At 45.2% G+C, this 18,192-nt stretch overlaps 1 protein-coding gene across 1 annotated transcript in view; it reads left to right on the plus strand.

The window, feature by feature from the left end:
* The first annotated feature begins 304 nt into the window (after positions 1-304).
* GPBAR1 (G protein-coupled bile acid receptor 1) overlaps positions 305-18,192 on the plus strand; it is a 35,003-nt gene continuing 17,115 nt past the window's right edge. The window contains exon 1 of the mRNA XM_077449637.1: positions 305-420. The gene's annotated coding sequence lies outside the window, so the exon portion shown is untranslated. The remainder of the gene's footprint in view (positions 421-18,192) is intronic.

Genomic DNA, 18,192 nt, shown 5'->3' on the forward strand with positions numbered 1-18,192 from the left:
TGGGCAGGAAGGGGGTGACAGTGCCCCCCGGTATTGAAGGGGCTAAATTGATAAAAAGTATCAAATGATATCAGGGCGCAATCCTTCGCGGTAGTTCTGAAAGGTTTTCGGATCCTAGAAGCGCCTTTTCTATATGAATCCTGTTCCAAAGTATCTCCTTCGTTGTGATGAATTGACATGACGGTTGTGGGCTCAGACGTTGCTCGTGTCACGGGAAGCCATCAGCCAGGCTGTGTCACAGGAGGAGGGACGCAGGAGGACGATCAGGGTGGAGGGACTTACAGGAACACTTCCCCTGACTCTGAAGACAGAGAAGTCCTCTGTGACCAGCAGAGAGAGAGAGAGAGAGCGGTGCCAGAGAGACAGCCGGGCGCAGCGCACGACTTCACCGGGATGCTTCAACCGTCCCTTCTCACCAAGGTACCACCTACCCAGACCCTCCACCTATTCTACAGAACCCTTCATCATTCCCTTAGACTTTTCTTTATCTTTCCTGCATGAGATAGCCGATCGATCCTTATCTAATCATTCCCTTTATAGGTTTCTGGTTTTTGACGCCGAGGCTACAGACTGCACTGTATTGTAATGTATTCTTTCGTTTCCGAGCATGCGCGGTCTTGGTCGCATGATTTTTTATAATACAAATACCATACTAATTACATGAAAATCTGTTATCGTACGAGAAGAATTTTCACGTTTGTCCCTTCGGATATTTTCACATATCATGATCGGCTCTTTAAAGCTGTGTACTAACGATCGGCCGGTCACTCCGAAAGCGCGCTATTTTTTCCTCCGATTTTCTCATCATTCATAGTAGGCACAACATGCAGAAAATCGCATAGGACCCCCCACTTTTTTTTTTTCTGGAACGCTACCACGCGGTTGCGTTGTCTTTAGCTGGCCATACACCATTGGCTCTTCATGTGAACGGACTGTTCTCGCACCCCCAACGTCATAGTCTGCACATCAGATGTCATTTAGATGAAGGATGTCTAATGCCGCGTACGCGCAATCTGAATTTCGGCCAGCAAAAGACCGATGAGAGCTTTTCATCGGAAAATGCGACCGTGTGTACGCTCTGTCGCAATTTAGCTGTCCAAATTCCCGCCAGCAAAAAATTTGAGAGCATGCTCTCAATTTTTCCAACGGAAAAACTTTCTATCAAAAATTCCGATCGTGTGTATGCAATTCCGACGCGCAAAAAATCACGCATGCTTAGATTCAATTACGAGACGGAAGCTATTGGCTACTGGCTACTGAACTTCCTTTTTCTAGTCCCGTCGTACGTGTTGTACGTCACCGCGTTCTTGGCGGTCGGAATGTGGTGTTGGTGTTTAACGTGTGTAGGCAAGACAGCTTGAGCGCAATCATGTCGGAATTCCGTTGGGAAAACCGTCAGAGCTTTTTCCAACCAAAATTCTGATCGTGTGTATATATGGCATTATGCTACGGAGGGGACTCATTTAGATATTTGCGGTTTCATTAAACGCATGTTATGCTCTTTAGCACTTGCTGCATTAACCCCTTCCCGCCGAGTGTACGCAGATATGCGTACTCGGCTTCCGGGGGGTATACCGGGATGATGCCCGCACCTGCAGGCATCATCCCGGTACCGTCTTTTACAGCGGGCGATTGGCTATCCAGCCATAACAACCGATGCGGCTAAAAGCCGCTCGGCTGTTATGCCGGAGGAGCGGGAGGGGACGTCCCCCCCTCCCGCCGCCTCCCGCCGCTGTTACCGGTGCTCCCGCTCGATCGGGAGCACCGATTGCGTGTCCGATGGCTCCGGCTGCTGGGGAGGAACTGGAACGAAGCCGTAATCGGCTTCGTTCCAGTCTCCTCATAGTAAACACGGAAGCGACGTCATGACGTCACTTCCCGTTTACTCGGCTGCCAATGGCGCCGGTTTAAAAAAAATATCCGGTATTCAGAATCGCCGTTTTCGGCGATCTGAATACATTGAAGTGTAAAGGAGGGGTGGGGGGTCTTTTAGACCCCCGATCCCTCCATAAAGAGTACCTGTCACCACCGATTACTGTCACAAGGGATGTTTACATTCCTTGTGACAGCAATAAAAGTGATCAAAATTATTATTATTTTTTTTTAAACAATTTAGTAATTTTAAAATAAATAAAATAAATAAAAAAATAAAAAAAATTTTTTTAAAGCGCCCGCCGTCCCCGCGAGCTCGCAAAGCAAATAAAACGCATACGGAAGTCGCGCCCGCGTATGTAAACGGTGTTCAAATCACACATGTGAGGTATCGCCGTGATCGTCAGAGCGAGAGCAATAATTCTAGCACTAGACCTCCTCTGTAACGCTAACCTGGTAACCATAAAAAATGTTTAAAGCGTCGCCTATTAAGATTTTTAGGTACCGTACTTTGTCGTCAATCCACAAGTGCGCGCAATTATAAAGTGTGACATGTTTGGTATCTATTTACTCGGCGTAACATTATCTTTCACATTATGCAAAAAAAATGGGATAATTTTACTGTTTTTTTTTTTTTTAATTAATGAAAGTGTACATTTTCCCAAAAAGTTGCATTTAAAACACCGCTGCGCAAATACCGTGTGACATAAAATATTGCAACAATCGCCGTTTTATTCTCTAGAGTCTCTGTTAAAAAAAAATATATAATGTTTGGGGGTTCCAAGTAATTTTCTAGTAGAAAATATGGATTTTAACTTGTAAACACCAAATTCCAAAAACAGGCTTAGTCATGAAAGGGTTAAAGTGGTTGTAAACCTCAGACATGAAATATGAAAATATGAACAACGCATACAGTGAGAGAAAAAAAAAAGTATTTGACCCCCCCCCCCCCCTGCTGATTTTGGACGTTTGCCCACTGGCAAAGAAATGATCAGTCTATAGTTTTAATGGTCGGTTTATTTTAACAGCGAGAGACAGAATAACAACAAAAATATCCAGGAAAAAAACGCATTTCAAAAAAGTTATCAACTGATTTACATTTTAATGAGTGAAATAAGTATTTTGACCCCTTCGCAAAACATGGCTTGGTACTTGGTGGCTAAACCCTTGTTGGCAATCACAGAGGTCAGACCTTTCTTGTAGTTGGCCACCAGGTCTTCACACATCTCAGGAGGCATTTTCTTCTACTCTTCTCCAAGTCATTAAGGTTTCCAGGCTGACGTTTGGTAACGCGAACCTTCAGCTCCCTCCGCATATTTTCTATGTTGAGATTAAGGTCTGGAGACTGGCTAGGCCACTGCGTGATCTTAAGGTGCTTAAAGCGGGAGTCCGCCGGGACTCCGCGTTTTTTTTTTTTTTTAAAAGCCAGCAGCTACAAATACTGCAGCTGCTGACTTTTAAAATAGTGACACTTACCTGTCCAGCGCGCCCGCGATGTCGGCACCCGAAGCCGATCTCTCGCCGCCGCCATCTTGGGTATGGGAATCAGGAAATGGAGCCTTTCGGCTTAATTTCCCGTTTTCCTACTGCGCATGCGCGAGTCGCGCTGCGCAATAAGGACGGTCCCCGCTGCCTCTGGGATCTGTGTGTTTCCCAGCAGGCAGCGGGGCACTTGCGGAAAGGGGCGTAATCTACGCCCCTTTCCACAGAGAGCTAGCCCGGAAGTGGGTGCAGATACCTGTACTGTACAGGTATCTGCACCCCCCTCCCCCCTGAAAGGTGCCAATTGTGGCGCCGGAGGGGGGAGGGTTCCGATGAGCGGAAGGTCCACTTAAGGGTGGACCTCCGCTTTAAGATGGTGTACACGTGTACCACATCCTAACAGATTTAGAAAATTGAGTAATAGGAAAAATGGACTTTGACTGCACCAGGGCTTTTTTCCTCAGAGAATAGGTGCAGGAACTCCCCCCTCTTCTGAGTTCCCCCTTGTCTACGCACCCTACGCTCTTCTCAGCACCGTCCCTTGGTCTCACCCCCTACCCACCTCCCAGTACTGCCCCAAGTATAATTTTGTGGTGCTATGGTAAATAATTTGTATGGAATGTTGCTCTAATAACAAGAAAAGCAGTAAAATAGACCCCCTGGAGCCAGCAACAATAGATCCCACAGTAACAATAGAACCCACCCCAGCAACAATAGATCCTCCACACAAGAATTGACTCTCCCCAGCAACAATGGACCCCCTCCCCAGCAACAATGGACCCCATCGCAGCAACAATAGGTCCCCCCCCCCCAGCAACAATAGGATCCCACCCTAGCAACAATAGATCGCTAACACAACAATAGACTCCCCTAGCAACAATGGCAACAATAGATGTCACCACGGCAAGAATAGATCCCTCACACAACAATAGACACCCCCAGCAGCAATAGACTCCCCCTCCCCCCCCCCCACGCACATACAAACCAACAATGTACCACCCACAACAAAATACCACCCTCAGCAACTAAAGATCCACCCCAGCAACATTAAACCCCCCCAGCAGCAACAATAGATCTCCCAGCAGCCAGCATCAATAGACCCATCAGCATACAGCAACAATAGACCTCTCCCCCCATAGTAGATTCATACCAGCAACATAAGATCCCCCAGCAACAATAGACCCTCACACAAAAACAGATCACCCGTGACAATAGATTCCCCAGCAGCCAGCATCAATAGACCCTCCAGCACACCTGTTAAATACATTTAGTGCTGGAGGTGCAGGAACTGCATTCCCCTGTGTTCCCGCTGAAAAAAAGCCCTGAATGGCGTGTATAGATAAATATAACAACATTTTAATAGTTGACATAAATTACAAACGTATACAGCACACATTTAATAAAACACATAATTTGTACATGGAGAAGGACCCATTGGTCGGCCCAAGGGGAATATTACTTGTATACTTCCCGTGGGGCTATACTATTTCTATCAGAAAAAGCCCACACTGAGATACGGCATTGACTGTTGGGTATTCGAAGGTCCTTGATGAATTATAATTGCTCTACATGTTTCGTGACTGTAAATGTCACTTCTTCAGGAGATTCTGTATTTTCTAGTTGGAAAAACAAACTTCAATTAGAGTAAGATATGGACAGTAGGATGTAAAGTTATTGGGGTGCATACACACGTGCATAACCATATACATAAAATATGAACTCCCCACGAATGGTGCTAAAGAGGATTTCCACGCTCACCCACACCAGTAGGACGCAGCAGCTGAACAACCACCTCTCCAAGAGTGGAGGAAGATCACGGGACCCGACGATGTGTTCCATGATCTTCCTTCCCACATTGAAATCTTCTTTAGCACCGTTTGTGGTGAGTTCATATTTTATGTATATGGTTATTCATGTGTGTATGCACCCCAATAACTTTACATCCTACTGTCCATATCTTACTCTAATTGAAGTTTGTTTTTCTAACCAGAAATACAGAAGCTCCTGAAGAAGCGACATTTACAGTCGCGAAACATGTAGAGCACTTTTAATTCTTCAAGGACCTTTGAAAACCCAACAGTCAATGCCGTATCTCAGTTTGGGCTTTTTCTGATACAAATAGTATAGACCCACAGGAAGTATACAAGTGGTATTCCCCTTGGGCCAACCAATGGGTGCTTCTCTATTTACAAATGATGTGTTTTTTTTTAAAGAGGAAGTAAACCCCATGGGTTTTACTTCCTCTTTGTTTCCCTGAAAATATAACGCATAATGGGCGACTATCGTATAGTTGCCGATTATGTGTCACTTACCTGACACCGAAGCCTGCCATGTCACCGCTGTCCCCTCTTCCATGAACGGTCCATCTTCCTTCCGGGTATCGCGTCTCCAGCGCTGTGCTTGTCCGGAGCTGCGATGGCGTCGCTCCCGCGCGTGCACGTGGGAGCCGCCAGTCATGGCACGATCTCCTTTGGAAATGGCACGCTCGCCTCGTCTTTAGAAGTGTGCCCGTGCCATTGTGTGCCTGTAACTTGCGGTTGTGTACGGCGCATGTGCCGTAGACATCAGCGCTTGTCTAATTTCGAAATATCTCCTAAACCATGGAGGTTTGGGAGTTATTTCGAGCACCTACGGGTAAGCCTTAATCTAGGTTTACCCGTTGGATAAAAGTGGTTGTAACGGGTTTACAACCACTTTAAATGTGCACTGTATACGTTTGTAATGTATGTGAACTATTGAAAAATGTGTTATGTTTTTCTATATGTGCTTCTTCTTGAGCTACTTCTTTGTGGCCTTGGCTGTGTGTTTTGGGTCATTGTCATGCTGGAATATCCATCAACGACCCATTTTTCAATGCCCTGGGTGAAGGAAGGAGGTTACCACCCAAGATTTGACGGTATATGGCCCTGTCCATCGTCCCTTTGATGCAGTGAAGTTGTTCTCTCCCCTTAGCAGAAAAACACCCCCAAAGCATAATGTTTCCACCTCCATGTTGGACGGTGGGGGATGGTGTTCTTGGGGACACCGGCAGCATTCCTCCTCCTCCGAACACGGCGATTTGAGTTGATGCCAAAGAGCTCGATTTTGGTCTCATCCGACCACAACACTTTCACCCAGTTCTCCTCTGAATCATTCAGATGTTCATTATCAGACTTCAGATAGGCCTGTACATGGGCTTGCTTGAGAAGGGGAACCTTGCAAGCACTGCAGAATTTCAGCCCTTCACGGTGTAGTGTGTTACCGATTGTATTCTTGGTGACTATGGTCCCAGCTGTCTTGAGATCATTGACAAGATTCTCCCGTGTAGTTCTGGGCTGATTCCTCACCGTTCTCATTATCATTGAAACCCCACGAGGTGAGATCCTCCATGGAGCCCCAGACCGAGGGAGATTGACAGTTATCTTGTGTTTCCTCCATTTGCGAATAATCCCACCTACTGTTGTCACCCTCTCACCACGCTGCTTCGCGTTGGTCTTGTAGCCCATTCCAGCCTTGTGTAGGTCTACAATCTTGTCCCTGACATCCTTGGACAGCTCTTTGGTCTTGGCCATGGTGGAGAGATTGGAATCTGATTGATTGATTGCTTCCTGTGGACAGGTGTCTTTTATACAGGTAACAAGCTGAGATTAGGAGCACTCCCTTTAAGAGAGTGCTCCTAATCTCAGCTCACTACCTGTATATTAGACACCCGGGAGCCAGATATCTTGCTGATTGATAGGGGGATACAATACTTATTTCACTCATTAAAATGCAAATCAATTTATAACTTTTTTTTCTGGATATATTTGTTGTTTTTCTGCTCTCACTGTTAAAATAAACTGAACCATTAAAATTACAGACTGATCGTTTCTGTGTCAGTGGGCAAATGTACAAAATCAGCAGGGGATCAAATACTTTTTTGCCCTCACTCTATCCCTCTATAGCAGGGATCCTCAAACTACGGCCCTCCAGCTGTTGCCAAACTACACATCCCATGAGGCATTGTAAAACTCTGACATTTACAGACATGACTAGGCATGATGGGAATTGTAGTTCCTGAACATCTGGAGGGCCATAGTTTGAAGACCCATGCTCTATAGTGTGTACTTGTCTCAATCCAGAGCACTAAGCACTAAGCTATTCCTGTCTGCTGCTTTCTTCCTCTGCTATCATTATATCATATATCATATATATGATGATATATGAATCACTTCTGACAAGTTTTCCTGACACCAAGAGAAAAATGGTGACAGTCTGTGATTGAGAGCTTCAGCTCTATTCCGGTGTGCTGTGTGTAGGGGGGCGCTGGGGGGGGGGGGGGGGTCTCTTCCCTGAAATCACTGAGGCCTACAAAGTGTAACTTCAGCTCTCGGCCCCCTTTATAAATTCTTGACTTTGAATGGGTGTAGAAAAGAGCAGGCTGCAGATAAACAGGTGCAACTTATGTAGGAGGATTTGCTTTATCTCTGTGTATCACCTGAGAATAGTTCATTCACTAGATATGTAGGAGTTTACAACCACTTTAAAGTGGTTGTAAACCCTTACAAACCACTTTGACCTACAGGTAAGCCTAGATTAAGGCTTACCTGTAGGTCCAAGCAATATCTCCTAAACCTATATGGTTTAGGAGATATTTGCCCGAAAACGGGCACCGCTGTCTACGGCGCATGCGCCGTAGACAGCGGCGTGCAGGCGCACTGAGCGCGGCATTCTCCGTGACGGAGCTGCCGCGCGTGTCGGCTCCCGTGCGCATGCGCGGGAGTGACGTCATTGCGGCTTCACCGAATGACAGCGGCGGAGCTGCGAGACCCCACCAACAAGATGGATGCTCCGGACTACAGGGGACAGCGGCGACTTCGCTGGCTCCTGTGTCAGGTTAGTGACACATAATGGGCTACTATGCGATGCATAGTAGTCCATTATGCTTTGCCTTTGCAGGGAATGAAAGAGGAAGTAAACTCATCAGGGTTTACTTCCTCTTTAAGGGCAGCCCATTTGTGCACCCTAAAGCCGGACATCCATGGATTGAAGTTCAATGATCAGTGTTGCCGGCTATGGCTGGCAGCACTGATTGTTTGGGAAAAGCCTAACAGGCTGGATAGATCGACTTCTGTACAACTTTCCTGCCCATACATGAATAGAAATTCAGCCAGTCCCTGCTGGCGGAATTTCGGCCATCAAAAGATTGAGAGCAGGTTCTCAATTTATCGGTCGGAAAAAGTTCTGATCATCTGTACAAATTCCGACGCGCAAAAATTCCTACGCATACTCGGAAACAATTAGACGCATGCAGGGCCCTCTTTAATATTGATTGGACCCTGGCCAAAACTTTTCTTGGGCCCCCCCCCCCCCCCCCCCCCATACAGTTTCGCTCTCCACCTGCTCTGAGACATACAATAAATAGCAGCTAGACTCAAAATCAGTTTACTGAATCAGATCAGGCAGCAATTGCGATTGTTTGCTTAGGTTACAGTGTATCGTTACCGCTCACTTGGAGTATAAATACGAAAGGCAAATCCACTTTACACTGCAAGTGCACTTGGAAGTGCAGTAGCTGTAAATCTAAGGAGTAGATCTTAAAGGAACGGAAGCTCTGCTGATTTTATCATCCAATCACGTGCAAGCTAAAATACTGTTTTTTATTTTCCTTGCATGCCCCCCTCAGATATACAGCGACTTTAGTTCCAAGTGCACTTCATCAAGTGGATTTTCTTTTAGTAAATAACCCCCACTGACTGGTTGCTAGAGGTTACAGCACACATTACGGCTCACTGATTAGTTACTAGAGGTTACAGCACATGATTTCTGTGATTGGTTGCTAGAGATTACTGTGGATATGACCTCAGGGGGGCATGATATACATATCAAGTCCGCCGACCGCCGCTATTTACATATCTATGCCACATCAAAAAAGTTTTTTGCGACGGAAAATCCGCTCGTGTGTACACGTCATTAGAAGAAAACCTGTTAGGCCTCATGCACACGAGACGCAGGTGAAAACTCTGCTCAAAAAAAGCTGAAACGCGCGTTTAGAAACGCGCGTTTTGCCGCGTTTGCATGCCGCGTTTAGGCGCGTTCAGCCGCGTTTGCGTTTATAAGCGTTTATAAAGATAACATCATGTAGACCCTCCCCGAGCTCTCAAAGCATGTTTTTTTTAACTATTTCTGCTATTTTGATCAGAGTGAGCAGCAGCAGCATAGACAGCAGTTGTACACTCTCTTTCTGTGGTATATATTTTGAAATGGATCCCATCCCATATCTGTCCTTTATTTTTTTTTTTTATAATGTCTATTTATAGCAAATTATCCAATTTTTTTAAATATCTAAATTTTTCTTCTGGCAATTTTTAACATGTTTTCATTATTTCTAATATAAAACAATATTAAAACAGTTAATTATTCATTTTTTAATCTTAATATATGCTTTTATTCATTTTTTCTAGTTTCAAATTGTTTTATTTAAAAGCAAATCTATGTTAATTAGATTTTTTATAATTGTTTTAAATTTACTTGGCCAATTTTTTTATATATTTTTATCGTGAAATATGTATTGATTAATATATTTTAATTCTTTGCTGCTGTATATGGTAGTATAATATTTTTTAATGCCTTATTAAAATATCCAGAATCCTAACCCTAACCATTCATCCTAACCCTAACACTAACCACTAACCCTAACCCCTAACACTAACAGCTAACCCTATCCCTTACACTAACCCTAACCCTAATCCAACCCTTAATCCTAAACAATAACCCTAACCCTAACGGATAACCACTTACCATAACACCCAACCCTAATGACCAAATTACATTGCCGCAGATGGTCACAGTTGACTTTGAGGCCATGTATCTCTGATGCAGAAAAGTGCATGACATTTTGCGACCCGACTTTGGGGCCCCCTATCTCGGGGTCACTTGGTGATAGGAACCCCAAATTTGGATATGTTGTAGTGCTAGATCCACAGTGTCTGCATACCAAATTTGGTTCCTGACAATAAGTGGCCCCAAGATATGGGCCCCCAAAGTCGGGTCACAAAATGTCATGCACTTTTCTGTATCAGAGAATGACATTTTGCGACCCGAGTTTGGGGGCCCATATCTTGGGGCCAATTATTGCCAGGAACCCCAAATTTGGTATGCAGACATTGTGGATCTAGCACTACAACATATTCAAATTTGAGGATCCTATCACCAAGTGATCTCAGATCATATTTCAGAGTTTTCAGGTCCAAAAAATTGGGTTCCTTTAAAAACGCAAACGCGGCTAAACGCGGGTGCCGCGTTTAGCCGCGTTTTGCGTCTGAAACGTGGACATTTTTGCATCTGAACCCATTTTTTTGCTTCTGGAAAAACAAGGTTAAACGCAACTGCATAAAAACGGCAAAAAACGAGACTGTGTGCATGGACACATAGGATAACATTGAATGAGTTCAGGGGCAGTTGAAAAAAGTGTCCAACTGCATCTGAACACGCGTTTAACTGCGTCTCGTGTGCATGAGGCCTTAGAGTCTGCAAAAGACTTGAGACTGGGGCGGAGGTTCACCTTCCAGCAGGACAACGACCCTAAACATACAGCCAGAGCTACAATGGAATGGTTTAGATCAAAGCATATTCATAGAACGGCCCAGTCAAAGTCCAGACCTAAATCCAATTGAGAATCTGTGGCAAGACTTGAAAATTACTGTTCACAGACGCTCTCCATCCAATCTGACAGAGCTTGAGATATTTTGCAAAGAAGAATGGGCAAAAATGTCCCTCTCTAGATGTGCAAAGCTGGTAGAGACACCCCCAAAAAGACTTGCAGCTGTAATTGCAGTGAAAGGCGGTTCTACAAAGTATTGACTCCGGGGGGCGCCATACAAATGTACCCCCCACACTTTTCACATATTTATTTGTAAAAAAATGTTGAAAACCATTTATCATTTTCCTTCCACTTCACAATTATGTGCCACTTTGTGTTGGTCTATCACATAAAATCCCAATAAACGTTTTTGGTTGTAACATAACAAAATGTGGAAACTTTCAAGGGGTATGAATACTTTTTCAAGTCATTGTATAGATTAACTTTATAGACACGGGAGTGCCATTTTTTATTTAATTGCAATACAATTGCTGTAGTGCAGGAATGTTTTTTTTTTTTTTTATCACTTTAATCACTTAAGCCCCGCACCATTTGGCTGGCAAAAGACCAGAGCGTTTTTTTTTGCGATTCGGCACTGCGTCGCTCTAACTGACAATTGCGCGGCCGTGCGACGTGGCTCCCAAACAAAATTGATGTCCTTTTTTTCCCCCAAAAATAGAGCTTTCTTTTGGTGGTATTTTTTTTTCTTCTTTTTTTTTCTTGGCAAATGCCAATTTTACATTGTAGGACCACACTGCAACTATGAACTAGCGTGCTTGGCTCACAGTTGTGGATGCAGCCCCATTGATCTAAATGGTGGAAGGAAAGCCTAGGGGAAAAATGCTGCGGCTGTGGCATGTGTACAGCCCTGTCAGACTGTATTGTTAGAATCAAGGTGGGCAGTAAAGACAAGACTCAGCCACCTGCTTTTTTTTCCCACCAGCCACGACAGCCACTTATATGTGTCACTGGTTGCCTGATGTTTCTGTGCTCACTGCATGCTCCCAGCACTGAGACCGAGCTGTCAAGGACAGCTCTTGGTCTCTAGTAGAGATCATTAACTGGCAGGATTGGCTCCCGATCATGTGACCACTGTGAAAGCCAATCAACATGGTCACATGTTCCTCGTGTACAGACCCTATTATAAGGACGTCAAGGCTGGGCATGAAGAGTTGAAGCTCAACTAAAAAATGATCAATCCTAGTAGGGATGTGCCTGATCGTTTAGAGCAGTGGGCTCCAAACTGCGGCCCTTTCCTTGCTTTTATATTGCCCTTGAAGCATTATTTATACCACTGATACCAGGGACACTGTTCATCCCACCGACTCCAATGATGGGACACTATCCTTTCCCACTGCCACCAATGATGGGGCACTATTCCTCCCACTGCCACCAATAATGGGGAACTATTCCTCCCACTGACACCAATGATGGGGAACTATTCCTCCCACTGACACCAATGATGGGGAACTATTCCTCCCACTGACACCAATGATGGGGAACTATTCCTCCCACTGACACCACTGATGAGGCACTATTCCTCCCACTGACACCAATGATGAGGCACTATTCCTCCCACTGCCACCAATGATGGGGAACTATTCCTCCCACTGACACCACTGATGAGGCACTATTCCTCCCACTGACACCAATGATGAGGCACTATTCCTCCCACTCCTTAGGGGGGCCAGATTATGAGCAGTGGGAGTAGAAAATGTCTCGCAGTCAATGGGAGTAAACAATCTCTCATCATTGGTGTCATTGGGAGGAATAATGCCCCATCATTGGTGTCAGTGGGAGGCATAATGCCCCATGATTGGTGTCAGTGGGAGGAATAGTGCCCCATCGTTGGCGTTATGCCCCATTGTTGATGTCATTGATATTATTAGTGTCTCATCATTGCTGCCAATGGTAGGAATTGTGCCCCATCACATGTGTCATTGGAAGGAATAATGCCCCATTAGTGTCAGTAGGAGGAACTGTGCCCCCATCGTTGATGTAATTAATATTTATAGCATCCCATCATTGGTGTCAATGAAAGGAATAGTGTCCCATCATTGGTGTCAGTAGGAGGAATTATTCCGCCATGGTTGATGTCATTGATATTATTAGTGTCCCATCATTGGTGTCATTAGAAGGAATTATGCCCCTTCGTTGGTGTCAGTGGGAGGAGTAGTGTCCCATCATTGTCAGTGGAAGGAATAATGTCCCATCATTGGTGTCAGTGGGAGGAATTGTGCCCCTGTTGTTGATGTCATGGATATTAATAGTGTCCCATCATTGGTGTCAATGGGAGGAAAAGTGTCCCATCATTGGTGTCAATGGGAGAAATAGTGTCCCATCATTGGTGTCAATAGAAGAAGTTGTGCCCCATTGTTGATGTCAATGGGAGGAACATCAGGGTCAGTGGGAAGAATAGTGTCCTCTCATTGGTGTCAGTGGGAGGAAAAGTGCCCCATTGTTGGTGTCAGTGAATGGAATATTGCCTCAAGAGCACTACACAGGCAAGCAAAATCCACATCCGGCCTCCGGGCGACAGTTTGGAGACCGCTGTTCTAGAGGGATCCCACAAGTACGGTATATGCATAGTTACATCCAGAACAATGAAACTATGTGAGAGTCACCATACGTACACTTCAGCTTTAGGACAATGTCACACGGCATTTTAAGGGCCAATCACCTTGGGGTGGACCACGGTCACAATCCTGGCATTCCATTCATGCACACATACAACTACAATTGTCTGAGCGGATGAGAAAGTTACCAGCAGACGCCATCACATCCTCGCAGGCGGCGGAGAATGGAGTCCAGTGGTCAGGAAACCTCCACTTCATACTTACAAAAGAAGTTAAAAAAACGTTGTGGTTTATTAATCAGAGCTGACCCCAAAGATTGAGATCAGAAGACACCATTGTGTATTTGTAGCAAATATAAGAATGTTACAATGTCAATATATAATATTACTATATATAGTACAAGCTGAAGGAGCTTATAATCTAAGGTCCCTAACTCTCATTCATATGCTTACCAAGCCGATTAACCTAGCAGCATGTCTTTGGAGTGTGGGAGGAAACCAAAGTACCCGGAGGAAACCCACACAGGCACAGGGAGAACATACAAACTCCATGCAAGTAGTGTCATAGTTGGCATTTGGACGGACACTCCTAGTACCAACAGGCAGTGGTGCTAACTACTAAGCCACTGTGCTTCCCGAAATATACACTCACCAGCCACTTTGTTAGGTACACCTCTTCAATTGCTTGGTAACACAAATTGCTAATCAGCCAATCACATAGCAGCAACTCAATGCATTTAGACATCTAGACGTGGTTGAAGAAGACTTGCTGAAGTTCAAACCGAGCATCAGAATGGGGAAGAAAGGAGATTTCAGCAATGAACATAATCCGATACTGTATCCTAATACAGGGATCCCCTGTCTCTGTGTTTTATTAAGAAAATACCTCCTTCACCGTAATTTCATGGCGGCTCCCGGCGCTCATGTAGCCGGCTGTGTCTCCTTTCTGCCCGTCTTGCAGAAGCAGTGGGCGGGGCCGAGATTTCCCCACTGACGTCAGCAGGATGCGAGGAGAGAGGAGACACGGCCGGTCACATGATCGCCGGGAGCCGCCATGAAATACAGTGAAGGAGGTTTTTTTTTTTTAAATACACAGAGACAGGGGAGCACTTTATTAACCACTTAACAACCGCCCATTGTCGATTAACGGCTTCAGGGCGGTTGTTTAACTCTGAGAGGCCATTAATGAACGGCATCCCAGAATTCTGCTCTCGCGCGCCCCCTGGGGCGCGCACACAAGATCATCCGTGACCGCGGCCATTTACCACGTGATCGCTCCGTCAAATGACGGAGTGATCACTTGTAAACAAACCGGCGTCATAACATGATGCCGGTTCCTCCCTCCCCCTCTCTGTACCGATGGGTACAGCGGAGGGGAAAGAGACCGGTGTCAGCAGCGATGTGGGCTGCATCTGCAGTGCCCACATCGCTGCTCACCGAATTTAACCCCTCAATACCCTGCCAATACTCTGCCAATACTCTGCAATACCCTGCAATACTCTGCAGTACTCTGCCATTACTCTGCAGTACCCCCCATTACTCTGCAGTACCCCCCAATACTCTGCAGTACCCCCCAATACTCTGCAGTACCCCCCAATACTCTGCAGTACCCCCCAATACTCTGCAGTACCCGCCATTACTCTGCAGTACCCTGCCATTACTCTGCAGTACCCCCCAATACTCTGCAGTACCCTGCCATTATTCTGCAGTACCCCCCAATACTCTGCAGTACCCGCCATTACTCTGCAGTACCCCCCAATACTCTGCAGTACCCTGCCATTACTCTGCAGTACCCCCCAATACTCTGCAGTACCCTGCCATTACTCTGCAGTACCCCCCATTACTCTGCAGTACCCCACCATTACTCTGCAGTACCCTGCCATTACTCTGCAGTACCCTGCCATTACTCTGCAGTACCCCCTAATACTCTGCAGTACCCTGCCATTACTCTGCAGTACCCCCCGATACTCTGCAGTACCCTGCCATTACTCTGCAGTACCCCCCATTACTCTGCAATACCCCCCAATACTCTGCAATACCCTGCCAATACCCCGCCAATACCTTGCCATACCCAGCCATACTCGGAGATACCCAGCCATACTCAGTGATACCCTGCAATACCCAGCCATAGACGCCCCCCCACCCCTCACCACCCTCCGGTGCTTCTACCAACTCGCCAGTACGATCAAAGCCAGAATCTTTTTTTTATTTTATTTCAGGATTCCCAGCCTAGAGGTGAGATGTGGGGTCATATTGACCCCCAGATTTCACTGTAAAGAGGACCTGTCACCCCATATTCCTATTACAAGGGATGTTTACATTCCTTGTAATAGGAATAAAAGTGATCAAAAACTTATTTTTGGGGAAAAAAATGTCAAACTAAAATAAATAAAGTAAAATGAACAATAAAAAAAAAAAAAAAAAAATTTAAAGTGCCCATGTCCCCATGTGCTCGCATGCAAAAGCGAACGCATACGTAAGCCCCGCCCACATATGAAAACGGTGTTCAAACCACACATGTGAGGTATCGCCGCGAACGTTAGAGCGAGAGCAATAATTCTAGCCCTAGACCTCCTCTGCAACTCAAAACATGTAACCAGTAAAAAAAAATTTAAGCGTCGCCTATGGGGATTTTTTAAGTAGCGACGTTTGGCGCCATTCCACGGGCATGTGCAATTTTGAAGAGTGACATGTTTGATATCCATTTACTCAGCATAACTTCATCTTTCACTTTATGCAAAAATTGGGCTAACTTTACTGTTTTTTTTTTTTTTTTTTTTAAGCACAAAACAGTTTTTTCCCTCAAAAAAACGCGTTCGAAAAATTGCTGCGCAAATACCGTGTGAGATAAAAATTTGCAATGACCACCATTGTATTCTCCAGGGTCTTTGCTAAAAAAAAATATATAATGTTTTGGGGTTCTCTGTAATTTTCTAGCAAATAAATGATGATTTTTACATGTAGGAGAGAAATGTCAGAATTGTCCTGGGTGCTCCAGAACGCTCCCTGCATGTTGGGCCTCTGTATGTGGCCACGCTGTGTAAAAGTCTCACACATGTGGTATCGCCGTACTCGGGAGTAATAGCAGAATGTGTTTTGGGGTGTAATTTGTGGTATGCATATGCTGTGTGTGAGAAATAACCTGATAATATGACAATTTTGTGGAAAAAAAAAAAAAAGGAAAAAAAATCTTGATTTTGCAAAGAATTGTGGGAAAAAATGACAACTTCAAAAAACTCATCATGCCTCTTACTAAATACCTTGGAATGTCTTCTTTCCAAAAGGGGGTCATTTGGGGGGTATTTGTACTTTTCTGGCATGTTAGGGTCTCAATAATTGAAATAGGCCGTCAGTACTTCAGGTGTGATCAATTTTCAGATATTGGCACCATAGCTTGTGGACTCTATAACTTTCACAAAGACCAAATAATATCCACCAATTTGTACTTATTTTTACCAAAGATATGTAGTGGTATAAATTTTTGCCAAAATTTATGAAGAAAAAATTACTAATCTGCTAAATTTTATAACAGAAACGAAGAAAAAATCATTTTTTTGCAGAATTTTTTGTCTTTTTTATTTTATAGCACAAAAAATAAAAAACTGAGAGGTGATTAAATACCACCAAAAGAAAGCTCTATTTGTGTGAAAAAAAGGACAAAAATTTCATATAGGTCCAGTGTTGCATGACTGAGTAATTGCCATTCAAAATGTGAGAGCACCGAAAGCTGAAAATTGGTCTGGTTATTAAGGGTGTTTAAGTGCCCAGTGGTCAAGTGGTTAATATACAGAATGGATAGTATCAGTGACGGCTGGTGCTCAAAATCTTTAGGGAAGTGCAAACAAACTGAAAAATTCTGAAAAAAACCCCCCATGAATTGCAGCCTGACTGTGCCATCAAACGCAGCCACTGTGCCCATCAATTGCTGCCTCTGTGCCATCAATTGCCGGCTTTGTGCCATCATTTGCCGCCACTGTGCCCATCATTTGCCGCCACTGTGCCCATCATTTGCCGCCACTGTGCCCATCATTTGCTGTCACTGTGCCCATCATTTGCCGCCACTGTGCCATCAAACGCCGCCAGTGTGCCCATCAAATGCAGCTACTGTGCCCATCAAATGCTGCCACTGTGCCATATCAAATGCTGCCTCCTTGCCCGCCCACCGTCTGCCCGGCACTTACCCTGTGTCTCGGTGGGCCAGCGGGTGACGGCGGCTATCAGTCTACCCGATGTCTTCTCCCGTCCTCTCTTCCTGTCCTCTGCTATGATTGGACACCTGATAGGCGTCCAATCACAGCGCCTGTTGTTTCAGCCAATCAGGTGACGGGTAACAAACCCGAGCACCTGATTGGCGGAGAGGCGGCTCAGTGTTAGGAAAGCGAATATTCATTCTCTTTCCTGACACGGCTGAGTGAACTGTGAGCGCCAGGTATGGCACTCGCTGTTTACCTTTTTTGACACCTATTAGAGCCTATGGCTCTAATCAGGTGCTTCAAAAAGATACCGTGCCACTGTAATTCAGGCGCCCAGCAAGGGTCTGGGCGCCCGAATAGGGGGTGGCAGCGGCAACCATAGATAGATTCATGCCATGCATGAATCTATTTATTGGTGATAGAGGGGGGGGGGGCAGGAGAGAGGTGGCAGCGCCCGTGAGCCCTTAATG

This window comes from Lithobates pipiens, unplaced genomic scaffold (assembly GCF_037356315.1).
Source record: "Lithobates pipiens isolate NorthernLeopardFrog02 unplaced genomic scaffold, aLitPip1_a1.2 Scaffold_22, whole genome shotgun sequence".
Classification (NCBI taxonomy): domain Eukaryota; kingdom Metazoa; phylum Chordata; class Amphibia; order Anura; family Ranidae; genus Lithobates; species Lithobates pipiens.